At 46.4% G+C, this 17535-nt stretch overlaps 1 protein-coding gene across 2 annotated transcripts in view; it reads right to left on the reverse strand.

The window, feature by feature from the left end:
• Positions 1 to 17535, reverse strand: part of RASAL3 (RAS protein activator like 3) — a 286096-nt gene that overhangs the window by 209546 nt on the left and 59015 nt on the right. The window lies entirely within an intron of this gene.

Consider the following 17535-nt stretch of genomic DNA (forward strand, 5'->3'; position numbering starts at 1 on the left):
CAGGAAAACCGGAGACAGACTGATGCCTCTGAAGTGCTAGCCAGGTTGGTATGCCGCCTGACCCAAAAATGTCTGCCTTGCAGAGGTATTGGCCAACTCATGGCTTCCACATGTGGAGGTCTGGCTCTGGTTGCCAGTAGAGTATTGACACCGTACTGAATGTGTTGAACAGATCAGTGCTGCAGTAGGTTTTATGCACTGTCGTCAGGGCCTTTAGAACTTTTCCCGGCTGAGCTGTGATTCATTCAGTTAGGTTTTTTCGAGGTTTTTCTCTCTGAATGGGAGTTTTTTTTTTACTTGCCCAGATCATAATGCATGGTCTACGGCACAGGTGACCAAAGCACAAAAAAAGTGACAATTCAACGTAAGTAGTATGCGCTGGTCGCATGAGGCACACATTGCTACTTTGAGCCATCTCTACTTAGTTCTACAGACGGCCAAGCCCCTAAGCGTGTCACTCTATAATTAACAACCTGATGGTCGTTGAGACTGTAGTTTCAGGCTCTAATGTCTGTGACTGTATCTAAAAACATCTAGAAGGTTCTAGACATCGACCTTCAGGATCACGTGGGCCGCAAGATGAAATGGCTCGAGCAAGTTGCAAGGATTTGTGCCTCCAAGAGAGAGAAGCAGATTCACATAACTCGATTAGTTTTGGAACCCACTACCATAGCCACAGATCCCGATCAGCAGTGAAGTTTCACGAGAAGGCACACTACTAATCTAGCTGCCTTATCTGAACAGGGTGGAGGAGATTAAGGTGAAAAAGACCTCATTTTCCAGCTTCAAAGAAAGAAAGCATGACCATGACCTAACTTCAAAATGCCAATGGTATTAAATATTAAAAATATTAGTTTATATTTAAAAAATACATTTTAAGTGTTCAAACCTGTTAAAAAATATCTCATTGTGAATGAGAAATATATTTTCCTTGATTGGGAAATTATTATTCCTTCAGACCTTAAAGTAGGGAGTTAATGTACTGCCAATTGCAAACTTTATCTGCAGTCCTAAGTAAACCTAAACAATTTAATTTAAATAAGTTCAAGTAGAAGTTGTTTTGGGTCATTGAGTTGTTTGTAACATCACACATCAATTTTTTTTTAAAGTACATATTCAGAACCTTGTTACGGTCACTATTTCAATTTACACCCACTTTCTATCCTTACAAATCAAATCTGTATCAGCGCAATTTTCTGTGTGTTGACATTATTTTTCAAAACCCACTTGTATGTTAGTTTTAGTTGATGTCCGCCAAAGCCCTACATTTTGGCACTTATGCTTGAGCCATTAATACTTTTTTATAGGGACTGTATGCTTGGGGCTTCTGACATAGATCCTGGAGGGCCGAATCCATGCCAGATTTTTAGGATATGTACATCAAATACATATACATAGTCCACCACTGCTCTGAAAATATAGTGTGAATCCATCTGGACCTACAGTGGAAACCCTTACTTACTTCGATAATTTGTAGTATGAAGTTCCAGTTGAGATTCCAGAGCCATCATCATGCATGGTCAAGTCACCTATAATGTGTGGATGTCACTCAGTGCTTAAAAGAGCTAGGCGAGCCACTGAAAGCTCGAGCCGAGCTTGGCTCCGCTGGAGGTCCTGCTGGAACCTCTAGCGCATATCGAGTCGAGCTTTCATGCCGCTTCTGCCTGCCATCCTTCCATTACCCAGGATGTGGCACTACGGCCAGTGATGCCAACTTTGAAACTGAGGAACCTGGTTCAAGTCTCAGCATGAGCTCAAAATCATATGATTCTGAGCAAATCGCTTAATCCCTCCATGCCTAAAAGCAATGAATGTGACCTTGTGTAATGTAACTGGTGCTCATGTAAAGCACTCCAATTTCGCCTTTAGGTCAAGTTCATTCTAAATACAAAATGCAAAAAGAGGTAAAAAGAAAGACTTAACATAAGGAAAGACAAAAAGGTACCCATTTCTTGGCAAATAAGTGAAACCAGAAAACCTGGAAAATAATCTGGGCCACATACAGGCTTTACATGACAATTGTCTGGTCTCTTAGTGCACTAATTGCTTATGTTTACAAACGGATGTATGACATTTCAACGCATGCTTTTACAACGCATGCCATTACGACACAGGTTTTACAACGCAAGTCGTTACAACGACTTGCGTTGGGGGGCGCTGGATAGTGAATAGTTTAATTTACTATTCCAACTCCAGTCCCCGTGGATAGTAGGGAAGGTGTTGGAGATGTAATTAAACTATTTCCTATCCTAGAGCGCCCCCCAGCGCAATGCATTGTAATAACTCGCGTTGTAAAAGTTGCGTCGTAATGGTAGTGCGTTGTAAAAGTTGCGTTGTAAAGGATGTTCCCCTTTAAAAACTATTACTTTTAGTACTTCTCAGTGCAGCGCTCTAATGTGACCTATTAATGTCAAAGCTTCACATGTTGTAGAAATACACATTTTTGAATTTTAAAGTGACTTTATCATATTTTACATAACGTTTTTTGTGTGATTTACATAGCACACATTTTCAGGTAAGATCCAAGCCTTGGCTCAGCTCTGGTTCGGCTCGCCCTGCAAATATATTGGCTTGCCCTCCTCTTTTTTTAAAGTAAGTGCAGGGTTCCCAACGTTTTTCTCAGAAACCTGCATCCTGTGCTCCTGAATGTCAAGGTTATTGAATGGTAAGACTGTCAAGCCGTGATTCCACATCATGCCTGTTTCATCCATCACCATCCATCCTCTCACCCTTTATTTCACTCTTGCTGGTACTTTTTTCATCCCAGCTTTCATCCTTTGTTACTGTTTTCTGTCTTTCTCTTCCTCCTTCTTCCTGTCTTTTTAGGTGTCGCCTGTCGAGAGCAGCGCATGCGCTGCTCTCGGCATTTGAGATCTTCTTGGAATCAATACAGATTCCGAAGCTCTCATAGGCGGAGTTAAAGCCCGCCCATCTTTTTAATTGGCCAGCATCATCTTCAATGCAAAACGCTGGCTTCTGATTGTAAAGGAGGCTTCTTAGTCCCTCCTTGTTGCCGCCTTGTCTCCTTTTGGCCACGCCCACCGGGATTTGATCTTTTACCAGCGGCGTGACATTCTCTCCCTCATTAGGTGGTACGCACTTTTTTATTCTCATTCGGCTTCGGCAAAGTCAGCCTCGTGTTTATTTTCGCATTGCGCTTTCACTTAAAGTGAAAGCGCGATGCGAGAATAAACACATGCCTGCATTTGCAATACCGCGCTTGCCTCTGCATATTTACACCTGCCAGCCTTCTGTCTTGTGTGTGTGTGTATGGAGGTTTCTGTTTACCCGTGTGGCTGTGCAAGTGCAGGATGTTGAGTCAGCAATATCCTAGTAACGGAGCCTCTCCTTGTTTCTGTGACCACAGATCTCACCTTAATAAGCGCGAGCCGGCAGACCGGGCCTCACGCCCCCCACTTGCAGTCTTCGTCCAACCAGTACTTCGCAGCGCTAGAGCCCAGTCCCGAAGCCTCCTCCGTCCTGGGGCCCCTAAACTCACATCTATGGAGCACAGCACAGCAGCACTTTCAGGACACGTTTCCAGGTACATTCCGGCCTCTTCCTCTATCAGGCACCCCACCCCAGACCGGGAGACCACCCTCTGTTCCCTCTTCTGTGTTGTTTGTCTTGCATTAAGAGAGGTTGCTCAGGATTAGGAGCTCCCAGTTTCTCATGGGAAAGGGTTTGGCAGGTTTCTATAGCTGTGCGACTTCCCCGACCTTCCGCAACCATGTTTTTCGCAGTCAGCCGGAGTGCTTTTGTGAAGCCTGTCAGGTGTTTTTTTAAATGTAATTGTATTTTTGTTAGTTGTGCAGTTTTGTCTCATGTCTAGGCTGTGCGTTTTTCTACCTATGTGCCGATAACCACAGGAAACTTTGAAACACGAGCCCTCCCTCCCTTCCCACCTACCTGTCACAGCGAGGGCCTGGCCTGCCGTCTGACCAGAGGAAAGGGAAGTAACTTTCAGCCTGATTCATCAAGCTAAATTGCACTCGCAAAGGGCAAGATTCTCAGAATCTTGCCTTTTACGAGTGCAATTTTTGCATTTGGGATTCATCATCCCAAATGCAAAATTCGCTATTTAAGAATTCGCACATTTGCGAAGAATTGTATTTAAGGAATCTCTATTTGAGATTCCTTAAATGCAATTCCTGAAGCATTTTAAAATTGCGAAAATGCAATTTTGGGCCGCTATTTACCGAGAGGTCAGACCTCTCGGTAAATAGCAAAAACTTAGAAAAATGCATTTAAATGCATTTTTCTAAGTTGCATGTTACACACACACATGTCCTTTGGACATGTGTGTGCGCAACACCAATGTAGATTACATTTCAGGGGTGCTACAGGGTGTCCTTTGGACACCCCTGCACCCTTGAAATCGCATCCTTATTTGCGATTAGCTAATTGCTAATCGATTAGCAATTTGCTAATCGCAAATAAGGAACATGTAGGAATCTCAATTTTTTTGCAATTCCTACATGAATCCCGTTTTGCAAGTCCTTAATAGCGATTCCTTATGAATCGCTATTAGGGGCTCGCAAAACGGGAGAATGATGAATCAGGCTGTATGTTCGGTGAGCGATCGGTGTGCGCGGAACCAACCCAGACACCAGCCATGTGAAGGGAGGCGACCCCCTTCGAGCAGCTCCTGATGACGGCGGCCTTGTGGAAACGCATTTACAGCCTGATTCATCAATCTCCCGTTTTGTGAGCCCCTAATAGCGATTCATAAGGAATCGCTATTAAGGACTTGCAAAACGGGATTCATGTAGAAATTGCATAAAGAATTGCGATTCCTACACATTCCAAAAGGCCCATTGGAATGAATTGGGAGTATTCCTTATTTGCGATTAGCAATTAGCTAATCGCAAATAAGATAGCGATTTAAAGGGTGCCAGGGGTGTCCAAAGGACACCCTGTAGCACCCCTTAAATGCAAATTGAAACAGGTGTTGCGCACACACATGTCCAAAGGACATGTGTGTGTGCAACATGCAAGTTTTCGCTATTTACCACGAGGTTTGACCTTGCGGTAAATAGCGGGCCGAAATTTGCGAATTCGCAATTTTTAAATGGATGATGAATTGCATTTAAGGAATCTCAAATAGAGATTCCTTAAATGTAATTCCTCGCAAAATAGCGAAATCGCTATTACCGATTTTTGCATATGGGATGATGAATCCCAAATGCAAAAATAGCACTCGCAAAGGGCCAGATTCTCAGAATCTGGCCCTTTGCGAGCCGATTTCGGCTTGATGAATCAGGCTGTAAATCTCTGGTGAGTGGCCAGAGCCGCGGCTGTGTTTTGGAGCACCGGGACACCGTCAGGGGTGGGTCCACCTGGATCCGAACCTGCTTTGCCGGCTCTCTCCTGCCTCACCAGCTATGCTTCCGAGCAGACAATAGCAGGGCCGGCGGGGTGGGCAGGGCTAGCTCTGAAGAGATTTCTGTGCCCTTTTTTTACTTCGCCGAGGTGTGCATGGGTGTGGAGTTTTCGGTTATTCTTTTTCCGCAGTTATTCCAGAGGCTGTGGGACAATGGCTTACAGACAGCCGTCCTAGCCAACGGGGCGCCGGGGTCGGCAGGCCGTGCCAAAAGGGGACACCTCAGTGAGCTGTGAAGGCACTGGGGCAGTAAGGGCGCACAAGCACGCGGGAAAAGCAGAGGTTGTGGAGAGAGTGTGGTGACGGTCTAGTCTTTTACTGGCCAGAACCGGAAGGGCGCTAGCGGAAGCGGAAGGCGGCCATTTTAGTAAGGCGCCGACCGCAGCAAAGTATAGCGGTGTTTCCCGGCGCTCCGGGTCTAATAAAGAAGTTTACCTCCTCCTAACTTCGAGTGGTCTACTTATTATAGACCTCCACAGTGGCGACGAGGAGTGCACACCGCGGCGGCTTTTGGCTTATACGGAGCCCACCGTGGCATCGAGAATCACGCAACGGACGTTCCCGGCCGTGCAAGGGGCGTCCAACCGACCCGGAGCGCGGCAGAGGACGGCGTGTACAGCCGGTAATGAGAGCACACAGCCCAGCGGTGCCTACAGCCTGTTAGGGCCACCGGAGCAATATCAATACACAGAAATAACATCAAGTCCAGCCAGAAGGGATCGGAAAGGGATATGCTGTTAAGCACACGCGCAGCTTCCACCCTGATTGATAAGGACTATAGGCAGTAGCGTGGCCGGACGTGCCAGGCCCACACATACGGTCTACACGGTCGATCCCAGGGTGCTGCACAGTCTGCCCCAGGCACAGTCGAGCTAGAGGGGAGCGTGGTGACAAGGCTCCTCGCAGGTCGGCGGGAAGAGGCACTCTACCTCGTGGCATTGCGCTCCGTGCAAAGCTGGCGGAGCAACTGGTCCAGAGAGGACGGTCGGTGAGTGACAGTGGAACAGGGCCACGCCCCAGCAAACTACAGCTGCAGCGTCAGGGAGTGCGACGACCAGCGGAGGCAGTGGGGCGGACGCAGACACACGGCAAGCCCCGTGCAGTCCTCCCAACCGCGACACCCCAGCCCCGGCTAACCCCAACTTAGTCAAGAAAATGGCAGCGCAATCCACATCCCTCACGCAGATGGTACCGTTTCTTCCTTCCAGAGGAGAGCCTGCGACGCCCTGGGAAGATTGGAAAAGGTACTTCCAGAACTATTTGGAGGCGCTTGAAGAGGAAAGTGGGGCAGCTTATTCAAGTAAGTGGAGATTAAAAATTCTGTTGCACAACTTGGGGCCGGAAGGTATCAGAGTGTTCGACACCATTGTGAAAAGACAAAGAGACGATAACGATGATGATGTTTTCAGCCACGCCATTTCAGATCTGGATGCGCACTACAGACCCGTGGTGTGCGTGGCCATCGACAGGCACAGTTTCTTCCACAGGAAGCAGGGAGGAGGTGACCAGGTGAGACAGTGGATGAATATGTGGCTTCTCTTCAAAAACTGGCCCTCACATGCAAATTTGGTCCCCTCCATGATGAGCTCGTCCGTGATCAAATCACCATGCACACGACGAGCACGCACGTCCAAGAGAAGTTGTGGGTGAATGGCGATGCACCCTTGAAGGAGGTTTGGGCTATTGTGAAGAAAGCGGAGATGTCTAAAAGGTGTGCGCAAGCAGCTAGAAAAGACACTGGGGGCGCTCAGACGGTTTGCAGAATCATGACTAACTATAGAGGAGAGAAGACCAAGCAGAAAGACACAACGAGGAGTCAAGACAACAAGAGAGGTCCACAACCGTCCGGAGTAACAGCCCAGAAAGCAGGCAGAGGTGGTAAGCCAAGTTGTTACCGGTGCGGGAGCAAAGCGCACTTGGGGAACGACAAAGTATGCCCTGCGTTCAGGGCGAAATGTGCGTACTGCAGTACTTTCGGTCACTACGAGAAGGTATGTCGTCGTAAGCCTAGAGGGACCACAATCAGGTATGTGGACCAGGAACAACAAGATGAAGAGGCGAGCCGGACGGATGAGGATGACCAGCAAGAGTTTCTATACATCGATGCCCAAATATTAGATGTAGGAGGCGCAGAATCGGACAAACCTAAGTTGGACATGCAGATAGGAGGAGTGCCCATAGAAATGATTGCGGACAGCGGAGCACCCATCACCATAATACAACGGCAAGTGTGGGACAGAGAATTCGTGGCGAAGGTGAAGGAAGAACTACGTCCTATGGATCTACGACCAGTCACGGGGCAGAGGATACCCATGTTAGGATACTGTCCTTTGCTGTTTGAGTTCAGGGGTCGACAGGCCATGTGCAAGTTGTACGTTGCGGAGAAAGGACCGTCTGTGCTCAGTTGGAAGGACCAGGGTGCGTTAGGGATACAACTTAACCCATAGGGGAGTTGAGAAGATTCTGTTGATGGACATGGAACAAAACTGCAACACCGAAGCATGGCGCAGGGAGTACCCCAAGGTATTCGGGGGGCAAATAGGTGAACTGGTCAAATACCGACACCTCATCAAGTTGAAGGAGGGAGCAAAGCCAATTGTACACAAAGTAAGGAACATTCCGCTCAGATGTCGGGAGGCGGTCCAGGCGGAACTGGACAGACTGGAGAAAAGCGGGGTGATACAAGCCATTGAGAGCTCAGAGTGGCTCTCGCCCTTGGTGGTGGCCCAGAAACCAAATGGGAAGGTGAGGCTGTGCATCGATCTGCGGGAATTGAACAAAAACATCTTGGTCGACAAATTCCCTCTTCCCCGCATCAACGAGATGTTAGCAAAAACGAAAGGCATTAAGTGGTTCTCCACGTTGGACTTATCCTCGGCCTACCACCAGGTGAAACTCCATCCCTCTTGTAGCCACCCCACGTCTTTCATCACCCCCTTTGGTTGCTACAAATTTGTTAGAATGCCATTTGGGTTGGCATCTGCAGCTGCCGTGTTCCAAAACCTCATGCATAGGCTCTTCAGGAAAATTGGTGGCGTCCAGTTCTTCCAAGATGACATCCTGATCATGGGAGCGTCCAAACGGGAACACAATGATAAGTTGCATCAGATACTACGCACACTGCAGGCAAACGGATTGACGGCAGAATGGTCCAAGTGCAAACTAGGGGTGCCATCGGTAACGTACCTTGGACATGAGGTGAATGAGAGAGGTATAGAGCCAAAGAGGGCCAACATGCAAGCAATCTTGGACGCGCCAGCCCCAGAGAAGAAGGAGGATGTCAGATCGTTCCTGGGGATGGCAGAGTACTACAGCAAATTTATTCCCAACTCTGCCACAAAAACTCACAGCATGCGCCAACTACTGAAGGAGAGGAATGGCTTCAAATGGAACGAGGCAGAACAGGAAGAATTCGCCAAGCTGAAGTAGGAACTCAGCACGACGATACCTTTGACAGGGTTTGATCCTGATGCTGACTCCGTCCTCACCACCGACGCCAGTGAAAAAGGCCTGGGGGCTGTGCTGATGCAGAAGTCGGAGAAGGGAGAGATGTCTACCATCAGTTTTGCTTCGAGGTCCTTGGCGCCGAATGAGGAAAAGTTCAGCGTCATTGAGAAAGAGATGCTGGCGGTAGTATGGGGAATGGAGAGATTCCAGCAGTATTTGTGGGAGCAAAATTCCTAGTGAGAACTGACCACAAGCCTTTAGTAAAAGTATTAACATCATGTGGCCATGCCCACGCCACTCCCAGGATAGCCAAAATGACACTGAGACTTTTGGATTTCGTGTATGATGTGGAGCACATACCAGGGCCACAAAATAAGGTGGCCGACTTCCTGAGTCGGGCAGCAGCAAAGGAAGGGGCCGACGTGCAAGGGACCCCGAACTGGGATGGTTATGTGGTGGCCACCATTCAGGACATGGAAGGTGTGATTAGTGCCCAAGAATGGGAAGAGGCGTACAAATTGGACGAAGATCTGGAAGCAATAAAAGGGTACGTTGTCCATGGATGGCCCGAGAAGAGACATCTCAGAGAAACATTACGGAGGTACTGGGAAGTGCGGGACGAGATGTCACTGGGAGAGAATCCCGTGTTCCTGTTAAGGGGCGACCAGGTGGTGCCCCCCCAAGGGGTGATAGACCATTTACTGGCATTGCTGCATGAAGGACATCAGGGAATCACAAAGACCAAGGCCCTGGCTTGACAAATGTACTGGTGGCCAGCCATTGACTCCCAGGTGGAGAGATACGTAAGGCAATGTGAATCGTGCGCCAAGGCAGACAAATCACAGAGTGTTATGAGACCTCCATTGGGACGATTCCTTATACCAGAAGGACCCTGGGAGATGGTGTCCGTCGACATAATGGGACCCATTCTAAACACGGAAGGAATACAAAAATATGTGGTAGTGTTGATTGACAAGTACTCCAAATGGCCGGAGATTGATGTGCAGGAATCTATGGACACGGAGGCCGTCATATCATTCTTAAGAAATGCGTTTCTCAAGGAAGGAATTCCGAAAGTGGTCATTTGTGACAACGGACCACAATTTACGTCTGCGAAATGGGAAGCGTTTGTGTCAAGAAACGGCATAGAGGTCAAACACACGCCTATATATCATCCATCAGGGAATGGGCAAGTTGAACGTTTCAACAGGGTGATCATGGGCACCATTCAAGCGGCCATAAGCGATGGATTGGACTGGGAGAAGGAGTTGCCAAAAATGTTATGGGCCTACCGGATCACACCTGGTAGCACCGGTTACAGCCCATTCAAGGTGCTACGGGGAAGAGAACCCTTCACAAAGGACAATGCTGTGTGGAGGAAGATGGTTGTACAGAGCAAATGGTCCCCAGCGGTGGTAAAGAGAAACCTGGAAAGAGCGCAGGAAACATACACTGAACATTTCAACAAACGACACAGTGTCCAAGGAGTGACATTAGACAGAGGTGATTGGGTGAGAGTGAAAGTAGCTACGCTCAAAAGAAAGGGGGAAAGCAAGTTCACCCCACCCCTACAGGTACTAGAACCATACGCCAGATCTGCACTGCTCTGCGATGGTACGGTGTGGTCGCAGGACAGGATGGCTAAATGTAGAAAGATTTTGAACTGGGGAACTGATGGAGGCGAGAAGACAGAGAATGTGGAGACGAATGAGGAAGGATGTAATGGACAGAGATACGAGCAAGTAGAAGAAGGCATGCAGCAAGTGGCAGGTGGAATGGGGAGTGAGCACGAGGAGGTCAGAGGACCTAAGGAAGAGAAAGGTGAAGATAGAGGAGAAAAAGGAACTGGGGAGATCAGCGTGAAGGCAAGGACCGTGGGACGGACAACAGAAGGGAAAGGTGGAGCACAAAGTGAGGGAATGAAAACGACGAGAGCTGGAAGATGCGTGAGGATGCCTGAGAAGTTCAAGGACTTTGAGATGGACTAACTGTAAGATGTAGTTATGGTTTAACGTTGCATAAAGGGGGGAGATATGTGGTGACGGTCTAGTCTTTTACTGGCCGGAACCGGAAGGGCGCTAGCGGAAGCGGAAGGCGGCCATTTTAGTAAGGCGCCGACCGCAGCAAAGTATAGCGGTGTTTCCCGGCGCTCTGGGTCTAATAAAGAAGTTTACCTCCTCCTAACTTCGAGTGGTCTACTTATTATAGACCTCCACAGAGAGTCCAAGCAATGTATGATGTAGATTCTTCTGTCCTGCGCTGGAGGTTGCAGCTACTTTCATGGTAAGGCCACCCAGAGGGGTCAGTGTAAGGTGTCACGACGTATGAAATGGTTCTCTTCACCTGTTCCATCACATTCATCTATTATATATCCCCGGCCTCACCCCTTACATGCCGCAGATACTTATTTCACAATGACTGTTAAGTGTGTATTTTGTCCATTATAGATGCGTGTTTCCGTGTGTGTGTGTGTGTATAATCTGTGTATGTATATGTGACTGTGTGCGTGCATGTGCGCATGTTTGCTTGTGTGTATTTTTGTGTGTAGGTAAAGTGACATTTGCTTTGTGTCTTGACATCGTTGTATGTGTATCTGTGCATATACAAATCGTTCAATCGGTCTTGCCTTTAATTAAGTTAAAGACATTTGCTTTGCTATACAATACCATTAGCAAAGCAAAGGCTTTAACTTATTAAAAGGCGAGACATATTGAATTTTCAAAGCTTGTTTGTCTTTCTCTCTCTTGTTCCCAGTCAAAGTATGATGATGAAACATAAGTCCCAGTACCCACAAATGAGTCCATTCAATTTACGCACTAATGCCACTCACATTCTCGATTCAACACCTGCAAAATGAGTCTTTCACTCGCAGAAACAATTAATTGCGGACGTCAGGACCTCCTGTGATCTCAAGTGGGACTAACCTTCTCCTGCCTCTGGGAGCATTAACTCTCTCCAACGAGCAACAATATGACGACAGGCAAACTGTTAATTCCCGGTATTCACCACTGTCTTACAGAAAGCGGGAAGCCGGGAAGGCACTGCTCAAATCGCAGTGTTGTAAAGTGAGACGCCACCTCCATAGGTACTTCCCGACCTCTGCCTCGTGCACTGTGTGTGAGACTGAAGTCGGGCCACTTTTAAGTGAAAAGCCTATAACAAGATTGGCAAGAACTGTGGTGTGGGAGGAAACAGTGGCATCTTTAAAAAAAAAAGATTTTATTTTATTGCATTTTAACATACAATACATCACAAATTCTGTACCATCAACTTTTTGTAAGAATGTAGCCATCTCTCCACATGTGTTATACAGCAGTAGGAATTCTGTACAAGTGAATCAATTAGGACAAAAACATCACTTTAGTGAGCACCGTCCAAGCCTCTTCTCCCCAGATACACGTCCCACCTTCCACGGGTAAAAAATGTGTCTTCAAGCATCAGAGTCCTGTTAGTGGTCTTCGTGTCCTTCCCCTGTTTGTTCAACCCCTGCTAGGTAATATGCCCCAAGTTTGTAAATTGTCTGCCTCCTACTCATCCCTTATACACTGACGAAGACAGGGCTCTTCTGCTGCCCTACATTCTTTAACACCCTTCGTCCAACTCTGTTCCCTAGGACCTTAGGGAACTATCCACAAGATGGCAACCTGTCTTTTTACCAGTAGCAGGGCAACTTGCATACATTTCCATTCCATTTTCCTACCCTTTTGTTTTTCTATGTCTCTCAAGAGACATTTGGTCTGGTTTGCATCTAATGTAAGACCCTCGATATACCCCAGTCTTTGGATGACTAGGTCCCAGAAATTACACACCAGTGGGCAGTGCCAAGCCGAGTGGAGGATGGTGGTTGGGCCGCCCTGACACCTGGGACATCCATCTGTCTTAGTAGGGCCTATTCTGTGCAACAGGAGCGAAGTGATATATGTACGGTGTATGTAGTTGAAATGTTCAAGTTTAAACAGTGCATAACAGGTCCCGTGTTTAAACAGAGAACAAATACCCTTCCACTGTGCTTCCTCTAGTGGAGTACCAATTTCCTCCTCGCAGGCCAGTTTAGCCTGAAATGTGGTCCTTTGTTTAGCAGCAATCATGGCCTTGTACAGATGGGATATTAAATGCCTACCCCCACCAAAGTCCAGTAGTGCACTAAACATGTCAGAGGGGATTGAGACTGCCAGATTTGTTGGCCAGATATCCTAGACTATATCTACGATACTTGCGTACAGTGGGAACTGACCCTGGCTGACATCAAAGGCCTCCTCAGCTGCTTCAAACGTAATGAAAGCTTCATTGGGGTATAAATCCCCCAGTGTCAAACAACCCCCCCCTCTAAGCATTAACGTCCACCACGGTAGTCAACCGGCAGAATTCTGGAAGATCCCAGAAGTTAAACTTGCGTGAAAAAGCTGCTGGTCTTAGTACCACTTGCACCCCACGCTCCCATAGCAAGGCAGTGTGCCTGATTATGGATGGCACTGCCGAACTACCTCGCCCACCACTATGGAGCAGTTGCGGCAGTTCCATTTACCTGGAATCGTCTAAGAGGAGTTCCATCTCCCAGTTTTCTCCATCCGATAACCATTGTGCTGCATGTTGCAATTGGGATGCTAGATAGTACAACTCCAGGACGGGTAATGCCAGCCCACCATCCTCTCTGGGTAGATGAACAACTTCCCGGGAGAATCTGCTTCTACCTCCTGCCCACCCCAGTGTTGCCAATAAAGAGTGTAGTCGCTTGAACACTGCTCGTGGTAGGGTGTCCAAAGAGTGCTGGAGAGCGTTTAGGCTGCGTGGCAAAAACACCATCTTCGCCACTGTTACTCATCCCATTAGAGCTAGTGGGAGCGTGTTCCAAAATTGCACTGATTGAACTATACCATCTGTCACATGGTCAATATTACATTGTTTCAGTTTCTGGGCTGAGTGTGACACCTGGATTCCCAAATAACAGAACTGGTCAGTTTCCCAGTGCAATGGCAAAGCTGGGAGTGTAGCTGGGTCCTGTGTTGCCATCTCACCCAAGGGGAACGCCAGAGACTTGTTTGGATTGATTCGCAACTCTGAAATGTCACCAAAATTTCCAGGTGTTCCAGTAATAATGGCAGCAACTCCCTCGAATCCATCAGGTAGAAGAGTGTATCGTCAGCGTAAAGTGAAATGAAATGGTCCAGTCCTCCCACTCAGATATGCCACCTTGCCATTTCCCATAAGAGCGTTATGGCCAAATGCTCACGTGCTATAGCAAACAGCAGGGACAACAAAGGGCACCCCTACTGTGTGCCCCTCTGGATCTTCAGGGGTGCAGAGCACAAAACTGCCAGGTCTGACCCTTGCTGTGGGCTCTGTGTAGAGCAATCTCACCCAATCGCGAAAACCTTGTTCAGAGCCCATTGCCTCAAGGACCGCAATTAGGCAATACACAGTGTCAAATGCCTTGGCAATATCAATGGAGTCTAAGGCTATTTCTCCCACTCTGCCCTCTACTTCATGTATAATGTGCATTAAACGCCTAATGTTTATGGTGGTGTTCCGGCCTGGAATAAAACCACATTGATCCGCGTTGACCAGCCGGGGAATCACCGGCCCAACCACAATGCAAGAACTTTACAAAGGATTTTCATAAGTAGTGTCATTGTTGGGAACAACCTGTAATGTATTGCCCACTTTCTGCCAGTTCAACCCTCATGATGTTGAATATTATTGAATTATATGTTAAAAAACAGGCAAAAGTTCAATCTGTCCGGCATTCGCCTGCCAATAGTACCAAAATACGGCATGAATATTCGTTGATGAAACCATTTCTTGGTGTGGCAGGATCTAGGTATATTTTGCCTAGCAACTTCATTTTACGCTAAATTCAGTGCCTACCCAGACTGTTTACTTCCATCATAGGAAAGACACTGTCACAATGACTTGATGAAGTTCTAGAGGATAATATTTAAACAAATATGCACATTACCCATGATGTTAAAGTTTTCCTTGCCAAATATCCATAATCACAAACATTTCCGCTTTACAACTGCTATTCTTGCTACAATAAGGAAAATAAAAGCAGTGCACTGCGAATTTTTCCCATTCCACTACGGAACATCTGAAAAATGTGTCCTTAATTCTATTCCTGTGCCTTTTCCCTCCTCACACCTTTCTACATGTACACTTCTCTGGCTAGACATAGATCCCAGGCTGTGCTGAGTAAGAGAAATGAGGTTGAGAGATGTAAGGTTGTAGAGTAAGGGAGAGCAGTAGAGAGACCGTCATACAATGAAAAGGAAATGTAGGGGGAAAGGGATGTGGTACACCAGTGGATGAGGCTGAGAGAGAGTTGAAATAGAAAGAAAGGTACATTATAGAGACGCAGAGGGTGACAAGAAAATACATGGGTAAATGAGAGCAAAAGAGAGCGTGATGAGGTGCAGAGGGGCAAAATCAGAAGTGAGGTTGGATTGATTAGACTGGTTAGATAAAGAGAGTTGTTAGGCAGTGAGAAAATTACAGAGGGGTGAGATGAAGAATGAGACATAAGGTGTAGATAGAAAAGGGGTACATCTGAGTGACAGAGAGGTGAGTTACCGAAAGAGATGTGAGGTACAGAGAGAGAAAGAAAGAGAGGGAGGTAGAGACAGAGATGAGATAGGGATGTTGTTATGTTGCTGTATCTTTAAGAGTGTCTTGAACAGTGACATCACTGTCAGAATGATTACATTCCAATTGCTGAGAATACAGTTTGCTGTAACTTCTGCTGTTGATGGTTGTACCATTAAAAGCTCCTTCTACAAGTTATCTGTCTCAGAGCTTTTATCACTGGCGACGAGGGTCAAGGCTTGATTGGGGACAAGCACCTACAACCATCAATTCCCCTACCTTTGGAATTTTGTATTGGACTTGGATTTTCAAATTTTCGTTTTTCTGACTATTGGATTGCATTGGACACATTGGACACAGCATACTTATTATGGACTTGGTTTCTACCATCTGGATCATTATTCTACAGTCTAACTTTATTGCCTTTCTTAGATTGGATTACATTTTTTAAGACTTTAAACACTAAATTGACTCAATCGTTTTTGATCTACATTTGAAACCACATGGTTTTTATTCTACTCCTACTGTGACAGACTTTACTGTGCCTTTTACTCTGCCTTCTTGCTGTTTTTTGGCCCCAACGGAGAACATACAAAACTTTAAAAAAAACAGGTACTGTCACTAGTAATACCTCATCCTCGAGGCTTACCGCTATCTTGTTGCCACTTGAATCGTATCGCGTGTGCCATCGCGTGTCCCCGTTTCACGTGTCATTTCGCGAGTGTCATCAACCTTCTCTTCCTCGCTCTGACAGCCTAAGACGAGCGTGTACCATTACGCGAGTGCTGTGAACTCTGACTTCTGAAGTCTGGCGTCTGACGTCCTACGCGTGATATCACCACGCAGCGGCCATTTTGGATTTCCTTGGTAAACAGTAACACGCCGATGTGCACGGCAACGCACATTATTTACCTTCACAACGGATTGGACTACACCGATGCGCACAGTGCACATATCAACCATTTAAACCACAGCAGCCCAAAACAGAACTTCGTTTTGCCCACGCTGATGCGCACAGCAGCGCAATACATCGAAACAAAAAACTTCGTCATCAATCATTATCTTCCACACCGATGCACATGGTTGTGCATCAAGTACAATTATAATGATATGTATGGATTAATATTTTCACGCTATTGTGCACTTTAAGGTTTGGATCACCCTCAGTTTCTATATTGTACTTCATTTCTGTCTACATGATTATAATTGTTATTTGCAAATATTTTATTTCCTAATTGAGTTTATTCTTTTATCTTTATTAAGACACCATTAGAGTAAGTGTATTATTTCTCCACTATGGCTACCACGTCTAGCATGTCACAACCACCTCCATTTCTTTCGGAGGAGGGTGAACCCATTCTTCCTTAGAAGAGGTGGAGAAACCTATTTGATTCGTACTTAGTTGCCATTGGAGGAGAAAAGTTTTCGGCTGTTAGAAAACAAGCCATCTTATTGCACAATTTAGGAGTTGAAGGCAGACACACTTACGACAGTATGGACAGCATACCTGTTGGTGGGGCTGATGGAGAACCTGCAGACATTTTTGAAATGTCTATGACTATGTTGGAACAGTATTTCGGTCCAAGGATTAATGTTGTTTTAGAACGACATAGGTTCTTTACTCGTGTCCAAGGTTCTCGTGAACGTGTGGGCACATATGTCGCGGCTCTGAAAACTCTCTCTCGAACTTGCGATTTTGGTGATTTATCCGAATCTCTAGTTAGAGATCAACTCGTTCGATGCACGAACAGTTCGAGAGTTCAAGAGAAGTTATTATCCAAAAATCCTACATTAAAAGAAGCTTTAGACATAGTGGAAGGTATGGAGAATACCTCTACATGGGTAAAAGAAATAAGAAAAAATAAAGAGGATGATAGTCATACTGTCAGTGATGGAAAAAAGAAAGTTTCTGACTCTGTACATATGTTAGAAGATGATGAACTGTTTAGTGAATATCATGAAGAAGTGGCTAAAGTCAGTGTAAGTTCTAAGAGCAAACCTATCCAAAAGACGTTTGCCCAAAAAAACACTCTTGATAATCGCCCTTCTTCGTCCAAAGAGTCCACTTTCTCTAAGGAGCGTGACTCTCGCCAACAACGTCCTATAAGTAACCAAAAGATGCGTTG

The sequence above is a fragment of the Lissotriton helveticus genome, chromosome 1_1 (genome assembly GCF_964261635.1).
Source record: "Lissotriton helveticus chromosome 1_1, aLisHel1.1, whole genome shotgun sequence".
Taxonomy (NCBI): domain Eukaryota; kingdom Metazoa; phylum Chordata; class Amphibia; order Caudata; family Salamandridae; genus Lissotriton; species Lissotriton helveticus.